Source organism: Lycium barbarum, chromosome 2 (genome assembly GCF_019175385.1).
Source record: "Lycium barbarum isolate Lr01 chromosome 2, ASM1917538v2, whole genome shotgun sequence".
NCBI lineage: Eukaryota > Viridiplantae > Streptophyta > Magnoliopsida > Solanales > Solanaceae > Lycium > Lycium barbarum.
Genome location: NC_083338.1, coordinates 60,596,365 through 60,611,340, shown reverse-complemented (window position 1 = coordinate 60,611,340; position 14,976 = coordinate 60,596,365).

Here is a 14,976-nt window from a genome sequence, read left to right as displayed (position 1 = left end):
GAAAGGTAACACCCTAAATGTCCTGTAGCCTCCTGTTTATAGATGTGGTGCACAACACACCGATAAACAAGACTCTAATAGACACGACCTGTAGACATTCCGAGGACAAACCGCTCTGATACCACTTTTGTCACTACCCAACCCCGTGGGCCGCGACTGGTGCCCTATTTGGACACCTAAACAGACTTACATACCGGATCGACATATCAAAGATTTAATCAACTTAACATACGTTATTTTAAGCAGATACTGAAAACAAATATCGTCTTAAGCGGTTGCCCGTACAGAAACATCATATCAAATCCGGTAGGCTGGCGGAATACACATCGCCCAGACATGCACACATATACAAACAAATGAGCCGTTTTGGCCATAATTGCAAACAGGACCGCATTAAGACGCAGATCATAAACACAAACGAACAAACATGACCCATGGCCCACATATATGTCTACAGGCCTCTACAAACCATAACAGAAACATATGACGGGACAGGGCCCCGTCGTACCCGAATAGTCATATATACAGATCATGTATAACAGAAGATATGTACCAAAATATGAGCTCCGGATCAAAGGAGTACTCCAAGTGGCAGAATATGTATCCTATACTGGAGGATCACCAAAATGAACGTCTGTACCTGCGGGCATGAAACGCAGCCCCCGAAGAAAGGGGGTCAGTACGAAATATGTACTGAGTATGTAAAACATGAGATACAGAAATCTGAATCATAACTGAAGTGAGGAGTACAGAAAATGGATACAGAATTAGTATATCAAAACCTGTGCTGAAAATATATATATGTGATGCAAATAAAAATCATGCATAGGGCTCAGGAACGTAGTCGCCACTCCGACGCTGGCGCCACAACACATCATACTCCAGAAGGTTTCAAATCTCCGTACAATCCCCGAACACATTGTATCATCATATCATATCACAATATCAGAACATATCATATGCCATATCACATCATAACGCCGTATATAAGCGGAACCCGGCCCTATGGCGAGGCCTCGGGAACCGTAACACATCATACTTCCGAATATAACATAGTGCGCACGATCACAAAATCGGCCCGGGATCCAGCGAACGATATCATAGTAGTATGCACGAGCGGAGTAGTGCGGAAACCATATGCATATAAGTACATAATTATATTTCAAACCCGATAGCCAAATATATTTACAAACATCTGAAGGCTCAAAAATAAGATTCGGGTCAATCGGAACTAGTATGTGAAAGTTACAGACTTTTGAAGTACAGAACTTTTTAGAAGCATTTCAGAAGCTCTTTTGGAAATTTCAAGTAGCAATCATATTAGGAAACTTCCAACTATCGCTAAAGAGCAAATCAAATGGGGTCTTAGAATCATATGTACATATCAAAATACATGTATCCAAAACTTTAGCCATATCAAATATTTTTCGGACATCATTCGGAAGTATACCAACCCAAATCTTTCAAACATCATGAATGCATAGTAAACCATATGGAACAACTTATGGAGATCAAAGACGTCGGCCATCCTAGTGGTTCTAAGAATAGAGTTTTCTTTAGAAGCATACACATATGTCATTCGCTCATTTCATAAAAGTCATGCCAAAAGAAAGAAAGGTAGGCTTTACATACCTCGATCGCTCGCTAATCAATTCCCGAATCAACTCTCGGGCTCTCCAATATCTACAATAATATAATCAATTACCAAATATTAGCTACAAGTACTTAGAAATTAAATTCTAACTAGTACTTGTCTACAGAAATTTCGGCAGCATCTCCCCTGTAAATTCACCATCCCCGAGAATACAACTCGGCCAAATTCATCAACAACCATACCAACAATACCAAGAATCAATTCAGAACGCATTCTAACATTAGTAGCCTTCTTTTCTACATAATCATCAACATTAAATTCCACCACGTACGATCAAGCCGATATCGACACTTACATATTCACTACTAATTCAAGATCATTTAAATACAATTCAAAAGCATTTCATACGATTTTATAAAATATTCAACAATCCCACCAAAAACCATACTTCACCCGAAACCTCCAATCTTCGACACGAACATTCACAAAACATTTTTATCTTCCAATTTCATCAACAACAACAACAATTTGTACCTTAACAACTTCATTCCCATAATTACATAAAACTATAATAAAATCACATAATTTCCTACAACAACTTAACAACCAATTTTTATGCCAACTTGAACTATTACTCTTCCATTTACATCACAAGACCACAACAACACAATTAACATAATAAATAATTTTTTTTCATCCTTCTCCATCAACAACACTACACGGCCACACACACACATACCCACAACACACAAATTTCATACTTTACATTCATTTCCATATACTACAATATATATATATATATATAATTCTTCCAAGACAAAAAGGATAGAATATTTACCTTTTTTCAATTTTTCCACTTGCCAAAAAAAAGTACTTTCTTGCCCCAAAATTTATACCATGTTGAAGAGGGTCTTGAACTTAGTAGGAATTCAAAAAGAGATGAATTTTTGAACCAAGGATTATGGCTCCAAGATTATTTTTTTCTTACCTCTATTCGGCCGCCCCTTTGCTCTCACTCTCTCTCTTCTTTTGTTTTCTTGAACACTCTAGATGAAGATGACTAATAGCTCCTCTTATTTATTTGTGGACTTGACTTTAAATTGACACATGGGCTTGGCCCATAATTTCCTCAATGGTCGGCCACACTTGTGGATTGGGCCTCTGTTTTCCTTTTTTTTTTCCATTTCTTTTGAGCCCAATTAGTTATGGGTCTTATTTTGTAACTCTCGAAACTAATTTCTAAAATTACCCATTTTGCCCTTGACTTTCCTCCATATTTCCACATCAACATTTCATGAACAACACATATATATTAAATAAAATCAAAATATGGCCTTATTTCTTACAAGTCAAAATTATTCCGAATTTTCCGAATATGCAAAAATACGGGATATAACAATATGTGCTAAGGCAAGGATATTAACTGAGACTACTAATCTAGTTGCTGAAGCTGTGGCCATTGAAGAGGGAATCAAGTATTGTGTTCTACATGAGTTATTGCCTGTTATAGTGGAAAGAGATTCCCTTACAATGAAAAAGGTACTGGATGGTATATGGGAGGTACTATGGAACATTGCTTTGCCAGTGAGGAGTATACAAATATGGAGGAAGGACAAAGATGTTTCAGTGGTGCATGTGTTCAGAGAAGGAAACAGTGTGGCAGATTATTTTACTAACCTAGTTTTTGATTTTGCAGGTACAGTTCAATACAATCAGTTTCAAGATATTCCAAATCATGGGAGAAGATCGATCAACATGGATAAAATACAACTTCCAAACTTCAGAGTTAGAACAACAACAAAACAGGCTTCCTACAGCAATCAAGACAACAGCAGCTCAGAACATCAATGACGGTAGGGAAGGGGATGCAACTGGAAATAACTTTGTTTTGTGGTGTGTGGTATCAACCTTGGTTCATTCTACCACAAAACACTATTATTACTAGTTGGTAATTCATCAATTTGGAATCAGATGCAGCAAGTAATAAGCAGGAGGATCATCATCAGCTTCTGTGACTAAGCTCAGAATCTATGCTAGCTAAGATCATGCATCTATAATATTGGAACTGAACTCTACTTCATCCAGGCTGACCTGAAGTTCAATTCAAGAGATTTGATCCATTCCACTTGTAAGACTTGAGAGTGTGAAAGATGGATACAAATCAAGGTCCCTGGTTTGCTTTAGTATGATGAAGGTTCTAGTGGTGTTAATGTGGTGATCATAGCTAGTTTTCAGCTTGCTAGATAGTTTCTTTTCTTTGCAATTCTTCTGTAAATATTTTGCTTTTCTTCTATAAATATATTGCAGCAATAAATTCCCACCATTTTAGGTGGTTTTATTAAAAAAAAAAAAAGACTCCAAGGAAGTCTAGAAAACGACAACTCAAGAAGCACCTGAAATTTTCATCAGATTTGGGGTGCTTCAGAAGGACGGGGTGAGGAATTAGCCTAAAGAACACAAGAGGCAGACATAATGGTTGTCATTCAGCAAACCACAGAAAATTTTATGGGTCAACCTAATATTGTAAGTGTTGCATTATAAGTCCTACCCCGAGAGGGTAACAATCATGTCAGGGGTGTTGTGAACCTCACCCCTGCAATAAAAAAAGTCAAGGCTCCAAAACCAAAGCCCTAACATGGAATTCGAAATGCCAAAGAAGTTGAAAACATCATCCTTGACATTGAGTACTACTTTGATATCATGGGAGAGTTGGATGAAGTAAAGAAAGTAGCAACTGTTGCCATGTATCTTTGAGGGGATGTCAAGCTTTATTGAAGAGAGAAGTACGACAAAATCAGGATTGGTGAAGATAATCATGAGACACGAGAGGATTTTAAGGCAGTTATCTGCTTATAGTTCTTTTCTAAAAATGATCATGGAGAAGGTTCCGTGAGCTGTCAAGATTAAGTCAGTCATGGATTATGTGTGAGAGTTTTTTGCGCTCATGTTGAATATCTGAGACACGGGTGAGAAATACAAGCTCTTCACTTTCATGGAAGGGTTGAATCCATATGCCCGCATGGAACTGCAAACGCAAAGGGTTGATACATTACCCAAGTCTATCCAAGCTACTTATGCCTTGGGGATGTCAAGTGAAAACACATAAAGAAAAGCCTCAACAACCTTCCCGTGGAGGATACAAAGGGGTTTAGCCTAGTAATGGCGGTCCTAGAAGAACTGGGGAAGATGGGGGTGCACGTAACTCCAAGATTTTCTCCTCAGTCGGCATTAGTGATGCATCTCACAACAATTACAATAGGAAGAAACCTGCGCACAAGATGGGATATCACACGTGTGGTGGTCCGCACTAGAATAAATGCCCACAACGGAAGTTGAATGCCCAAAAGATCTTTGAAAATGAGGCAGACGAAGAAGATGACAAGGTGGATGAGATGGAACAAATTGGTGTCTTCTCCTAGACTTTCTTTTCTATTTATCAATCCCTGTAAGAGTCCAATGTTAGCATCCAAAAAAAGGACCTTGGTCCATCCTCCAAGAGAAAGAGTCCGAAAGAGGACGTAGAACCCTAAATTAATCAAGACAAGACCCTAATGATTGTCAAGAAATAGGTCAATTGAAAAAATATTCATGTCATAGTAGACACATGTGTAACTGATAATTAGCTATCCTCCAAGGAGTTAGAGCACTTTGTTCTTATTGGGGGTGAAGTTCAAGGTCGTGTCAAGGCCATCAACTCCCTACCTTACTAGTGGGAGGAATAACTAAGGGAGTTTCAATCAAGTTGGGGCCTTATGAAGGAAAATTCAACTATTCTTGGTAATCATAGCTGACTTACAGTTGATGGTTGTGTTGGAATCTTGGCGCACACCAACACCATTCTTATAACTTACAAATATGTACTACTAATGATTGGAGTAAATGGGTCCAAACCTTTCATTATACCATGTACAATCGTGAAGATGGTCGTGGGGAACATCTCGGCTTTGTAGTTAAAAATGATTCAAGAAACAACAACCTACATTTTGGCTACCCTTTGTATTGAGGATATTGAGCATTTTTCGAGATTCATTCATGCACCCGTGAAGATACTCATAGTGGAATTTGAGAATATTATACTGCAGGAGCTGCTGACGTGATTATCGGTAAAGAGAACTATGGGTCATGAGACAATGTTGGTTCTGGGCATGAATCCACCTTCTTGTCCATTATACCAAATGTAAAAACCCGAGCTCACTCAGCTTCAAAGACAATTGATGGAACTGCTAGAAACATGAATCATTTAATCCTCTAATTCCCATCAGGTTGCCCATATTTGTTCTAGAAAAACATGATGGCACCCTAAGGCTCTGTGTGGACTATCGTCCCTAAAGAAGATTATCGTGAAGAACAAGAATCCCATTTTTCTGATAGAGGATCCATTTTCATATTGGGTGCCATAATGTTCACCAATATAGATCTAAAGACAAGTTATTGTCAAGTAAGGATTGCCATGGGAGATGAACAGAGTGACATGTGTGATAATGTATAAGCCGTATGATTTCCTAGTCATTTCGTTCGGCTTGACGAATGCTCTAGCCTCGCTTTTACACTTTGATAAACCAAGTCTTCTGGAAGTACACAGACAAATTTGTGGTGGTCTATGTTGATGACATTGTGGTATATAGCAACACATTGGAGGAATATTTGGAGCAACAAAGGGTCCTAGTTCGGTTGAAGAAGCATATATTGTGTGTGAAGTCGTCTAACTGTCCCTTCGCCAAAAAACATATCAACTTCCTTGGTGGTGAGCTACCTTAATCTCAATATCCATTCTGATATTATGGAATTTTGATGATTGATAAACATTATACAAGTGACAATCTATGTACAAGGAAGAATGAATGAAGATGTACAAGAACCAGGTCCTTAACGGACCTCCGAAAGAAATTGGTCAAGTCGGCAACATAGATGCAGGATTGCTGAGAGAACTAGGTCCTTTGAATAAGAGATGGAGACTATTTGGAAATAACTCTTCCACGCACGCACATAAAAGGAAATCTTGAAGAATTGGGATTAAGGCTTAATTCAATTCTACAACGAACTGGAGTTCAAGACAAGGAAACATTACCATAATTGGACAACATGGAATTAGCTTGGAATTAGGAAGTTAGTTGTATACGCGTGAAGTTCAAATCCAATTTAAACAAGGATTGATTTCGAGCAATCAAATAAACAAAGTATTGTTCAGATCGGGAGGACTACAAATGACTATTATACTCCTATATAAAGAACAACATTGATGCCTTAAATAACTATCAGAATAGATAGACTTGAGAGATACAGTGAGATCTGTATGAGAGTCTACCACGAAGGAATCAACTACAACATCAACAATGAACCTGTTCCTATCAAAATTTATCAATACTATTCTTGAGTTGAATTAATTTGATTTCATGTGATCCAAATGTTACACCTTGAAAATTTCTCCGTGAGTGTACAATGAATAGACCAACGAAGAGTATGAGTGTACGGTGTTTTACTAAGAAGGGGATGACTACTTATGAGTTTTGAAAATGCGAAAGTTGCAGATTTGCACTTCGGCCCAGTTGGTCGTAAAATAGAATACGGCCCGTAAACTGCTATCGTCTTTCAACATTCCAAAACTTCAACTTTCTGCCAAATGTGTAAATGGTTAAAAACGACTCAGAATACAGATCGTAAATCGAAATACGGCCCGTAAACTGTGACCGTAAACCACCATGACCTCTAGCAAACCTTTCTGGTTCTGTTATGCTTAAATACGGTCATGAAAGATGGACCGTAAACCAGAATACGGCCCATAAACTGGGTTTACAGCCACTGTGCACTTTCGACGACTGTTCACTTCAGATCAAAATTTTGGGTTATTAAAAAGGGGACCAAGTTTATTATTTCATTTCATTTCACTTCTACATGACACCCCTTCTATCTAAAACATCTCTCTACATAAATTCCACAAGATTTCAAGGATATTTGGTGATCAAAAACATAAACTAAGTGAATCAAGTATAAGAAAACCCATTAAGGATCATACAAGTCAAGAAATTCTCATTGGAGATAAACTAGGGTTTTTCTCAAGTGGAGTATTATCAACCAAGGCTTGTTCCTACGACATCTAAGGTAAGATTTATGATGTTTCTATGTTGTTTAAGGTATTTAAGAGTTGAAATACTTGGATTGTAGAGAGGTATGGCAAAATGGGTCATGAATGTGGAATAGTGCCATTTTGAGAAATAGTTTGAATTGAGTTATGAGTCTTGATGTATTGTAATGTAAATGTGTTATAAATGATGTTGAGAACGTGAGATGAGCAATGCACGTGAATGGACATAGTCGTGTGTCATAGCCATGGATATGGGTGATTGAAGGTAAACTAAGAAATGTGGATAATGTGAATGAATAATGATTATTGTTATGGTATTGTGAATGTATTATTGACGTTTGGGAGTTGATATACGCGATGGAGGAATGTCGTATAAATAAAGGAGATGTTGTCCGATTTTCTCTAGTTTTGGTCATATATGCTAGCTATCGATTCTAATGATAGTATGACTTTAATGAAGGTAGAAACGCTAGCATTGGAGGAGAACGCGCAAGTGTAGAATAGTTGAACGGAAAAGGTATGTAACGCTAACCCTTCTTTCATAAGGCATGGTTCTTTGGCCAAATATCTAAATCTTCTGTGAGACCATGATATCCTTCAAATGATTTGATCTTCCGAGCTAGTAAGCTCACGATTCTTGATACACCACGATTGTACTAAATCCCTCGTATAACGAGTAAGCCTATAAAGATAAATGTGATGAATGACGATAATAGTAACAATGATGTTGATGACGATTATGATAATGATGTAAATAGTAAAAATGCTTATGAGCCATTGTGTATATGTGTCTATGTATGACTATTATGGAACCCCGAGCTTATGAGGCCGGGTAAGATATGTAAATAAGTATGTATATGATTACGTAACGCGCGCACACCTCTGTAGATGGTACGGATAACCCTGATGCCTTGGTAGGTCCAGGTAGATGTAACCTTGAAGCCTTGGTAGGGCCAGGTATGTGCAACCTTGAGCCTTGGTTGGCCAAGTATGTATGAAACACCGATCCTGCGTGGTCGGGTATGCTATGTAAATGCTATGTATATGATATGATTATGTATATGATATGGAAACGATTATGATACGATTACGAATAAGATAATATACATGATATAAATGTGAATAAGGATACGTAAGTCGATACGGGTACGATTATGGATACGAATATGGATGTATGTACACAAATGCACACTAGAAAAGGAAAGTTCCTACGAAAGGCAAGTAAGTGCTTATGACGATGATATACGGTCTCCCATCCTATGTTGTTTCATATGTTGTTTATATTGCTTCTATATTGATATTGATCATGCTTTACATACTCAGTACATTCTTCGTACTGACGTCCTTTATTTGTGGACGCTGCGTCATACCCGCAGGTGTACAGCGAGGCAGGCTCGATCCATAGCGGTATTCTAAGAGACTACCTAGCAGAGCTCCATTTCATTCGGAGCCATATCTTTTGGGTACTTATTCTTTTGTGTATATAATTATGGGCATAGCAGGGTCCTGTCCCGCTTATGTGATATGCTATACTCTTCTTAGAGGCTCGTAGACATGTGAATATGGTTAGATGTGTCTGGCCTTGTCGGCTTATAATTTTTATATTATTTTGATAGCCTTGACGGCTCATGTACATTGACGTGGTATAGATGCCAACCATGATATGAAATCATTGTCGTCCAATGGGACTATCATGAATCGTGATTAGAAATGTATGTTTAATTATGTGGCACACCTAAATGTAAGTGAAGTGTAAGCCAGGGGGTGCTCGGGTGGCCTAGCACCGGGCGCTCATCGCGGCCTGGTAGACGGGCCGTGACACCAAAACTATATCTTGATTACATTCTTAGAGATTGTGGTAGGTATTGTTTCGTACTATTGTAAAGCGACATCTTTTACTAGGTAGAGTCGTTGAATAAAAGTTGGACAGAGCACCAACAATTGAGAGAATTATTGAGGAACAAGGGTAGAGGTTATAGAGTCAGTTGCTTAGGTGTACAAGTAGTTGTAACCTTAAAAATTTCTCACGTTTAGTGGAGAGTTTGGAAAATCCTAAAAGGAGTAGGTTGCGATTTTTTATCCCTCGAGTATGGAGTTTTCTACGTGAAATGTCTTTTGTTGATTTATAGTTTCTACACTTTACCTTTTTGCATCGCTGCAGAGAGAACCTAGTCTTTTTTCAGTGCATAGGGCATAGCGAACTAACACTTGGACATGTCATTGAGGAAGGATGGATCAAGATGGATCAGCAGAAGATACAGGCTACCACAAACTGTCTTTCACCCAAGGATAGCAACACCCTAAGGGTGTTCCTTGGCCTATGCAACTTCTTCGGCCGATTTCTTAGGAATTACACACTAATTGTCGTGCCACTTACTGAGCTCCTAAATAAGGCCATGTCTTAGGATTATTCTCTGATGTGGCTGGAGATGTTCATGTCACGACCCAACCCCGTGGGCCGCGACTGGTATCCTAACTGGATACCCATACGTACCTACTTAATAGAATTTCGTACCATACAGATTTTTTTTTCAAACAGATGTGTACAGAGTCAGGCCGATACAGATGTGGCGCGCGTGAACATATACATACCTGAACATACAGAAATTTACAGACAAGCCGATGAGGCTAACATACAGACGGAGTCACAAAATCGTTCGTACTTACCTAAACAGATGAAACCCGTAACCCACATACATATCTACAGGGCTCTAACAGACATAAAGAATCAGATGACGGGACAGGGCCCCGCCGTACCCAGAATTATCATACATACAGAATATACAAAAGACAGAAGATATATATACCAAAAGTATACGCTCCGGATCAAGGGAGCTCTTCAACAAAGCAGAATCAGAACCCTACATTGGCGGCGTGTCACCTAGTGCGTCTGTACCTGCGGACATGTAACGTAGCCCCCGAAGAACCGGGGGTCAGTACGAAAAATGTACCGAGTATGCAAAGCAGAAACATAACATACATAATCATAATCTGAACCGGAAACATTTATATATATAGCGGACAGAACCATAAATCGAACGGACGGACGGAATCATAATCCCAACAGACGGACAGAATCATGGTTCAGACAGACAGATAGAATCGTAAACCATACGGGCATACAGAATCAGAATCCATACGGACATACAGACAAAATCGTAATCTAGACGGACGGACAGAAGTATGCCGGACAGAATTATGCATGCAGAGTCATACAGAATCATACAGAGGCATGTGCTTATATAAATGCTGATGGCACATGCATACATACGTACAGATACCGGCCCTGTCTGGGGGCGCGGTAACAGAACCCGGCCCTCTTAATACGGGACGTGGTGGACAGACAGAATCAGATCAGATCATATGCCATCCTGGCCGCCATCCCCATACACAGATCATAATATCATACAGATATAAACAGGTCCCGGCCCGCACACCGAGGGACGCGGTGAACAATGCAGAGGAATATGCACGATAACAGAACCTGGCCCGGGACGCAGTGAAGGAATGCATTGAGACAGCCACAAACAGATTAATGAGAAACATACATACAGACTCAACATACAGACTCAATCAAACTGAACGGTGCCAAACGGCGAGTCAAGTCAGAGTATCCGGTTAGTATGCATAATACGCGCCTATGTCCTACTTGGGAAGGCACGACAGATTATTATCAGAATCAGATTCTCAGATGTCCAGAAATCATTTTGTAAAATTTGCATAAAAAAAATAGTCATTTCATAGTCAAAATAATAGTCCAGATGTTTTCTGAGAAAACCGGACAGAACCAAAGTAATTAAGGTTATACAGAAGGCATCGGGCCTTGTGGGCCCGCCTCAGACAAACTCGAGGTGACATATGTAAATTACTGATAATAGACCTTATGAGGTCATCCATAATCATTTGGAAGTGTTCCGACTCCGTTTGGGAAGGTTTCGTGCAAAAGTTCACTTTGAAGGCATTTTATAAGAAAATGGTTTCAATTGTACTGAAGGAATTGGAGCGGATTTTCATCTCGAATTCCGAGGAACGGAGTCGTACTTAAGGCTCGCGGCCGAGCCTATCACTTCTGGAACATGCCTAAGAATAAAGGGGAAGGCTTTACATACCTCGATAGCGCCTTACGCTCGCTTGGCGTCGATTCCAATTTCGTCCAAAATCTAGAAATGGTCAAGTTTACCATTTGTTAGTTTCAACTTTTCAATAGTCCAAACTTAACACATACTTTCCTACCGAAATTTCGGCAGCATTTCCTCTGTATACATGACCTCCCCAAAAGTTAAACACAACCAACAATTCACACAACCCAACAACAATATTCATAATAACGACAAGTAGCTCAAAATACATAATAGGGCACAATTTGCCAACTTCCCGTTCCGAACTTACACTTTCAAACCAATCTTATTATTTTCATATTCATCACCCATCAAAGTCATTACAACACGATTCGGGGGCATATCATATCATTTTCACAAGATATACATAAGATATACAAACATACAAACTTTCCATCAAGCCACAATTTATCCAATTTTCCTAACCTTCAACATACAAGTTCATAACACATTTCCATCTTCCAAATTCATCAACATTAATCATAATTTTCCTCTTGATACTTTCATTTCCATTTTTACATAAACCATAACAAGGTTGCATAATTTCCTTCAACAACTTAGTAACCATTTTTCCATGACAACAAAGACTATTATCTTTCCATTCATTTCACCATAACACACTTACATACTAACAAGATTAAATTCATATTCCATAACCAACATAGTACCACACGGCCACATACAATATTCTCCAACTTTCACTAATTCATTCCACTTTCATTTCTAATACAATTTCCACCATACTACAACTAAATTACAACATGAATTCAAATCATCAAAGACATGTAAGATATGTACATGCATTCGGCCAACATGCATAAATCTCAACACACAAAATTTCCATGTTTTTCATTCATTTCAACTTACTACAACATACATACACCTCTCATAACATGTCAAAAGCATAAAATTCTTACCTTTCCTCCAAGTTCTTCACTTGTTACAAAAGTTGTCCTCTTGCCAAACTAATTGTACCAAGTTGTAGAGGACTTTGCACTTACTAGTTATTTCACAAGGAATGAATTTTTGAATCCAAGATTAGGCCCCAAATTTTTTTTCTTTCTTTTCTTTCTTTTCTCTCTTTCCACCCGAACTCTCTCCTCTTCTTTTTCTTGGTTTCTCTTGCTTTGTCTTGAAGTTTCTAAGGATAATTATGACTATATAATTCACATGGAAATTATTTAATCCATGGGCTTGGATCAAGGCTTGTGGCCGGTTGGGCCTTCCCAATTTGGGCCTCACTTCTCTTTTTTTTTTTTTTTGAGTCCAATAGGCTAGACTTGTAATTTATGGAACAAGTTTCCAAAATTCTAATTTTTGCACTTGGCCACCTTTCGTAATTCCACACCATCGTATTCATAGTCTACACATTCATACCAAGTAAGGTCCAAATATGGCCTTAATTATTACAAGTCAATTTATCTCAAAATTTTCGAATACGCAAAAATGCCGGATGTAACAGTTCAATGGATTGAAAGTGGCTTTGTCTAGCAACTTGGTATTAGCCTTTCTTGATTTTACGATGTCATTTGAAGTACAAATTGTCGCTTTCAATTTTGCCCATGAGGAGTCATACTGAAAAACGGGCACCCGGTTGCATATGAGAGCCAGAAGTTGAAGGATGCAGAATGGTGTTATGCGCTCAATGAGAAAGAGTTCTTGCATATTGTTCATTGCTGATGTGTTTGGGGGCACTATCTATTCGGAGCCCTATTCATGCTGAAGACAGACAAAGACAACATGGTTGTCAGGCATTTCATGATGCAACTAAAACTAAATAGCCAACAGTCTAGATGGTAGGAGCTTCTAGCCGAATTCCATTTGAACCTGGAGTACCAAAGTAAGAAGATCAACCAAGTTATTGATGCTGATTTGAAAGAGTTATTTATTTTGCCTCCTTATGTACTAAAGAACTAGGTTCTTCAGCAATAATCAAGAAGTAAAGTGCGAAGTAATATTTCACACAAGGATTTTACGTGTAAAACCCCTTGCTCAAGTGAGTCAAAAACCACGACCTATCACAATAGAATTTCCCCAATAACTTACTAAAACTCAAGAGCAGTTTTAAGGTTACAACTCAATACCTAAGGAACTAAACACTTAGTAACTCCCCCTCTACAATTCTCCCTAATTGTAGCAATTTCTTCTAAGACTCTACCCTATCAAGGAAGTCCTTACAACTCAATGCAACACATATTACAAAAATCTAGTAAAGTAAATAACTTTACAATTCATAATAAACAATCAAACTAACAAGTAACAACTATAAGCAATAAACTCTTCACGAATAAGTTCTTTGTTGTTACCAGTTGACTCTCTCTCAATGATGACTATTTCCTTGAATATATTCTTCATATGTGCAATAGTTTCAAGCTTCAATAACATCAATGTGGTGCTATATGTAGGAGTAGGAGTGGCCTTGTCCTAGTAGATGTTATCTCCAAATCCAAACCAAACTGGGTTCAAGAAATAAAGAATCCAATCCTTGTTGAATATTGTTTCCATAACTTGCATCGGGCTCTACGTGTTTACTCCCAATTCCAAAACTATTTCCATTTTCTTCCAACATGCGTGCATCCCCGTTGTCAGCCTTACCAAATCTTTTAATAGACATGTTAAGGACATGATTTTTATGTATATTTATCCAACATGCTTGAACAATGTTTTGTCAATCATACATTATTTGTTAATAATCAAAACTTGAATTCATATTTAGCTCAACAAATTTCCCTTTTTTATTATAACAAACCCATAGCAACTTCATAACTCTTCATGTGCATTCAAGTGCAGTTTCCCTCTAAGGACTGACTTCTTCCCTGTTGATCAAGACTTAACTTAGTAATATGTGATCACACTTAAGTCATGTAGGTACTAACCTTCCATTGATTGACACATTCTATATGGATAGGTGTAAGAACCTGATCAGATATAATGTTTCCTACAAACATCATTAGTGAAAGTACAAGGATCGGGTTCTTTGTTCAGGATAATTTTGAAAATTTTCATGTTTTTTGGAGGGGTTCTCAAGGATCCGACCACATCTTTGATTGCTAATCCCTGGTTGTTCCAAACCTGATCAGGTCTTCCTCCAGTCCTTGGTAGTGATGACGGGGAATAAGGTTCAAAACGACCTCTTGGCTTTCTTCAGTTGAAACGTGTGATGTTACCGGACCTGTCTTGAA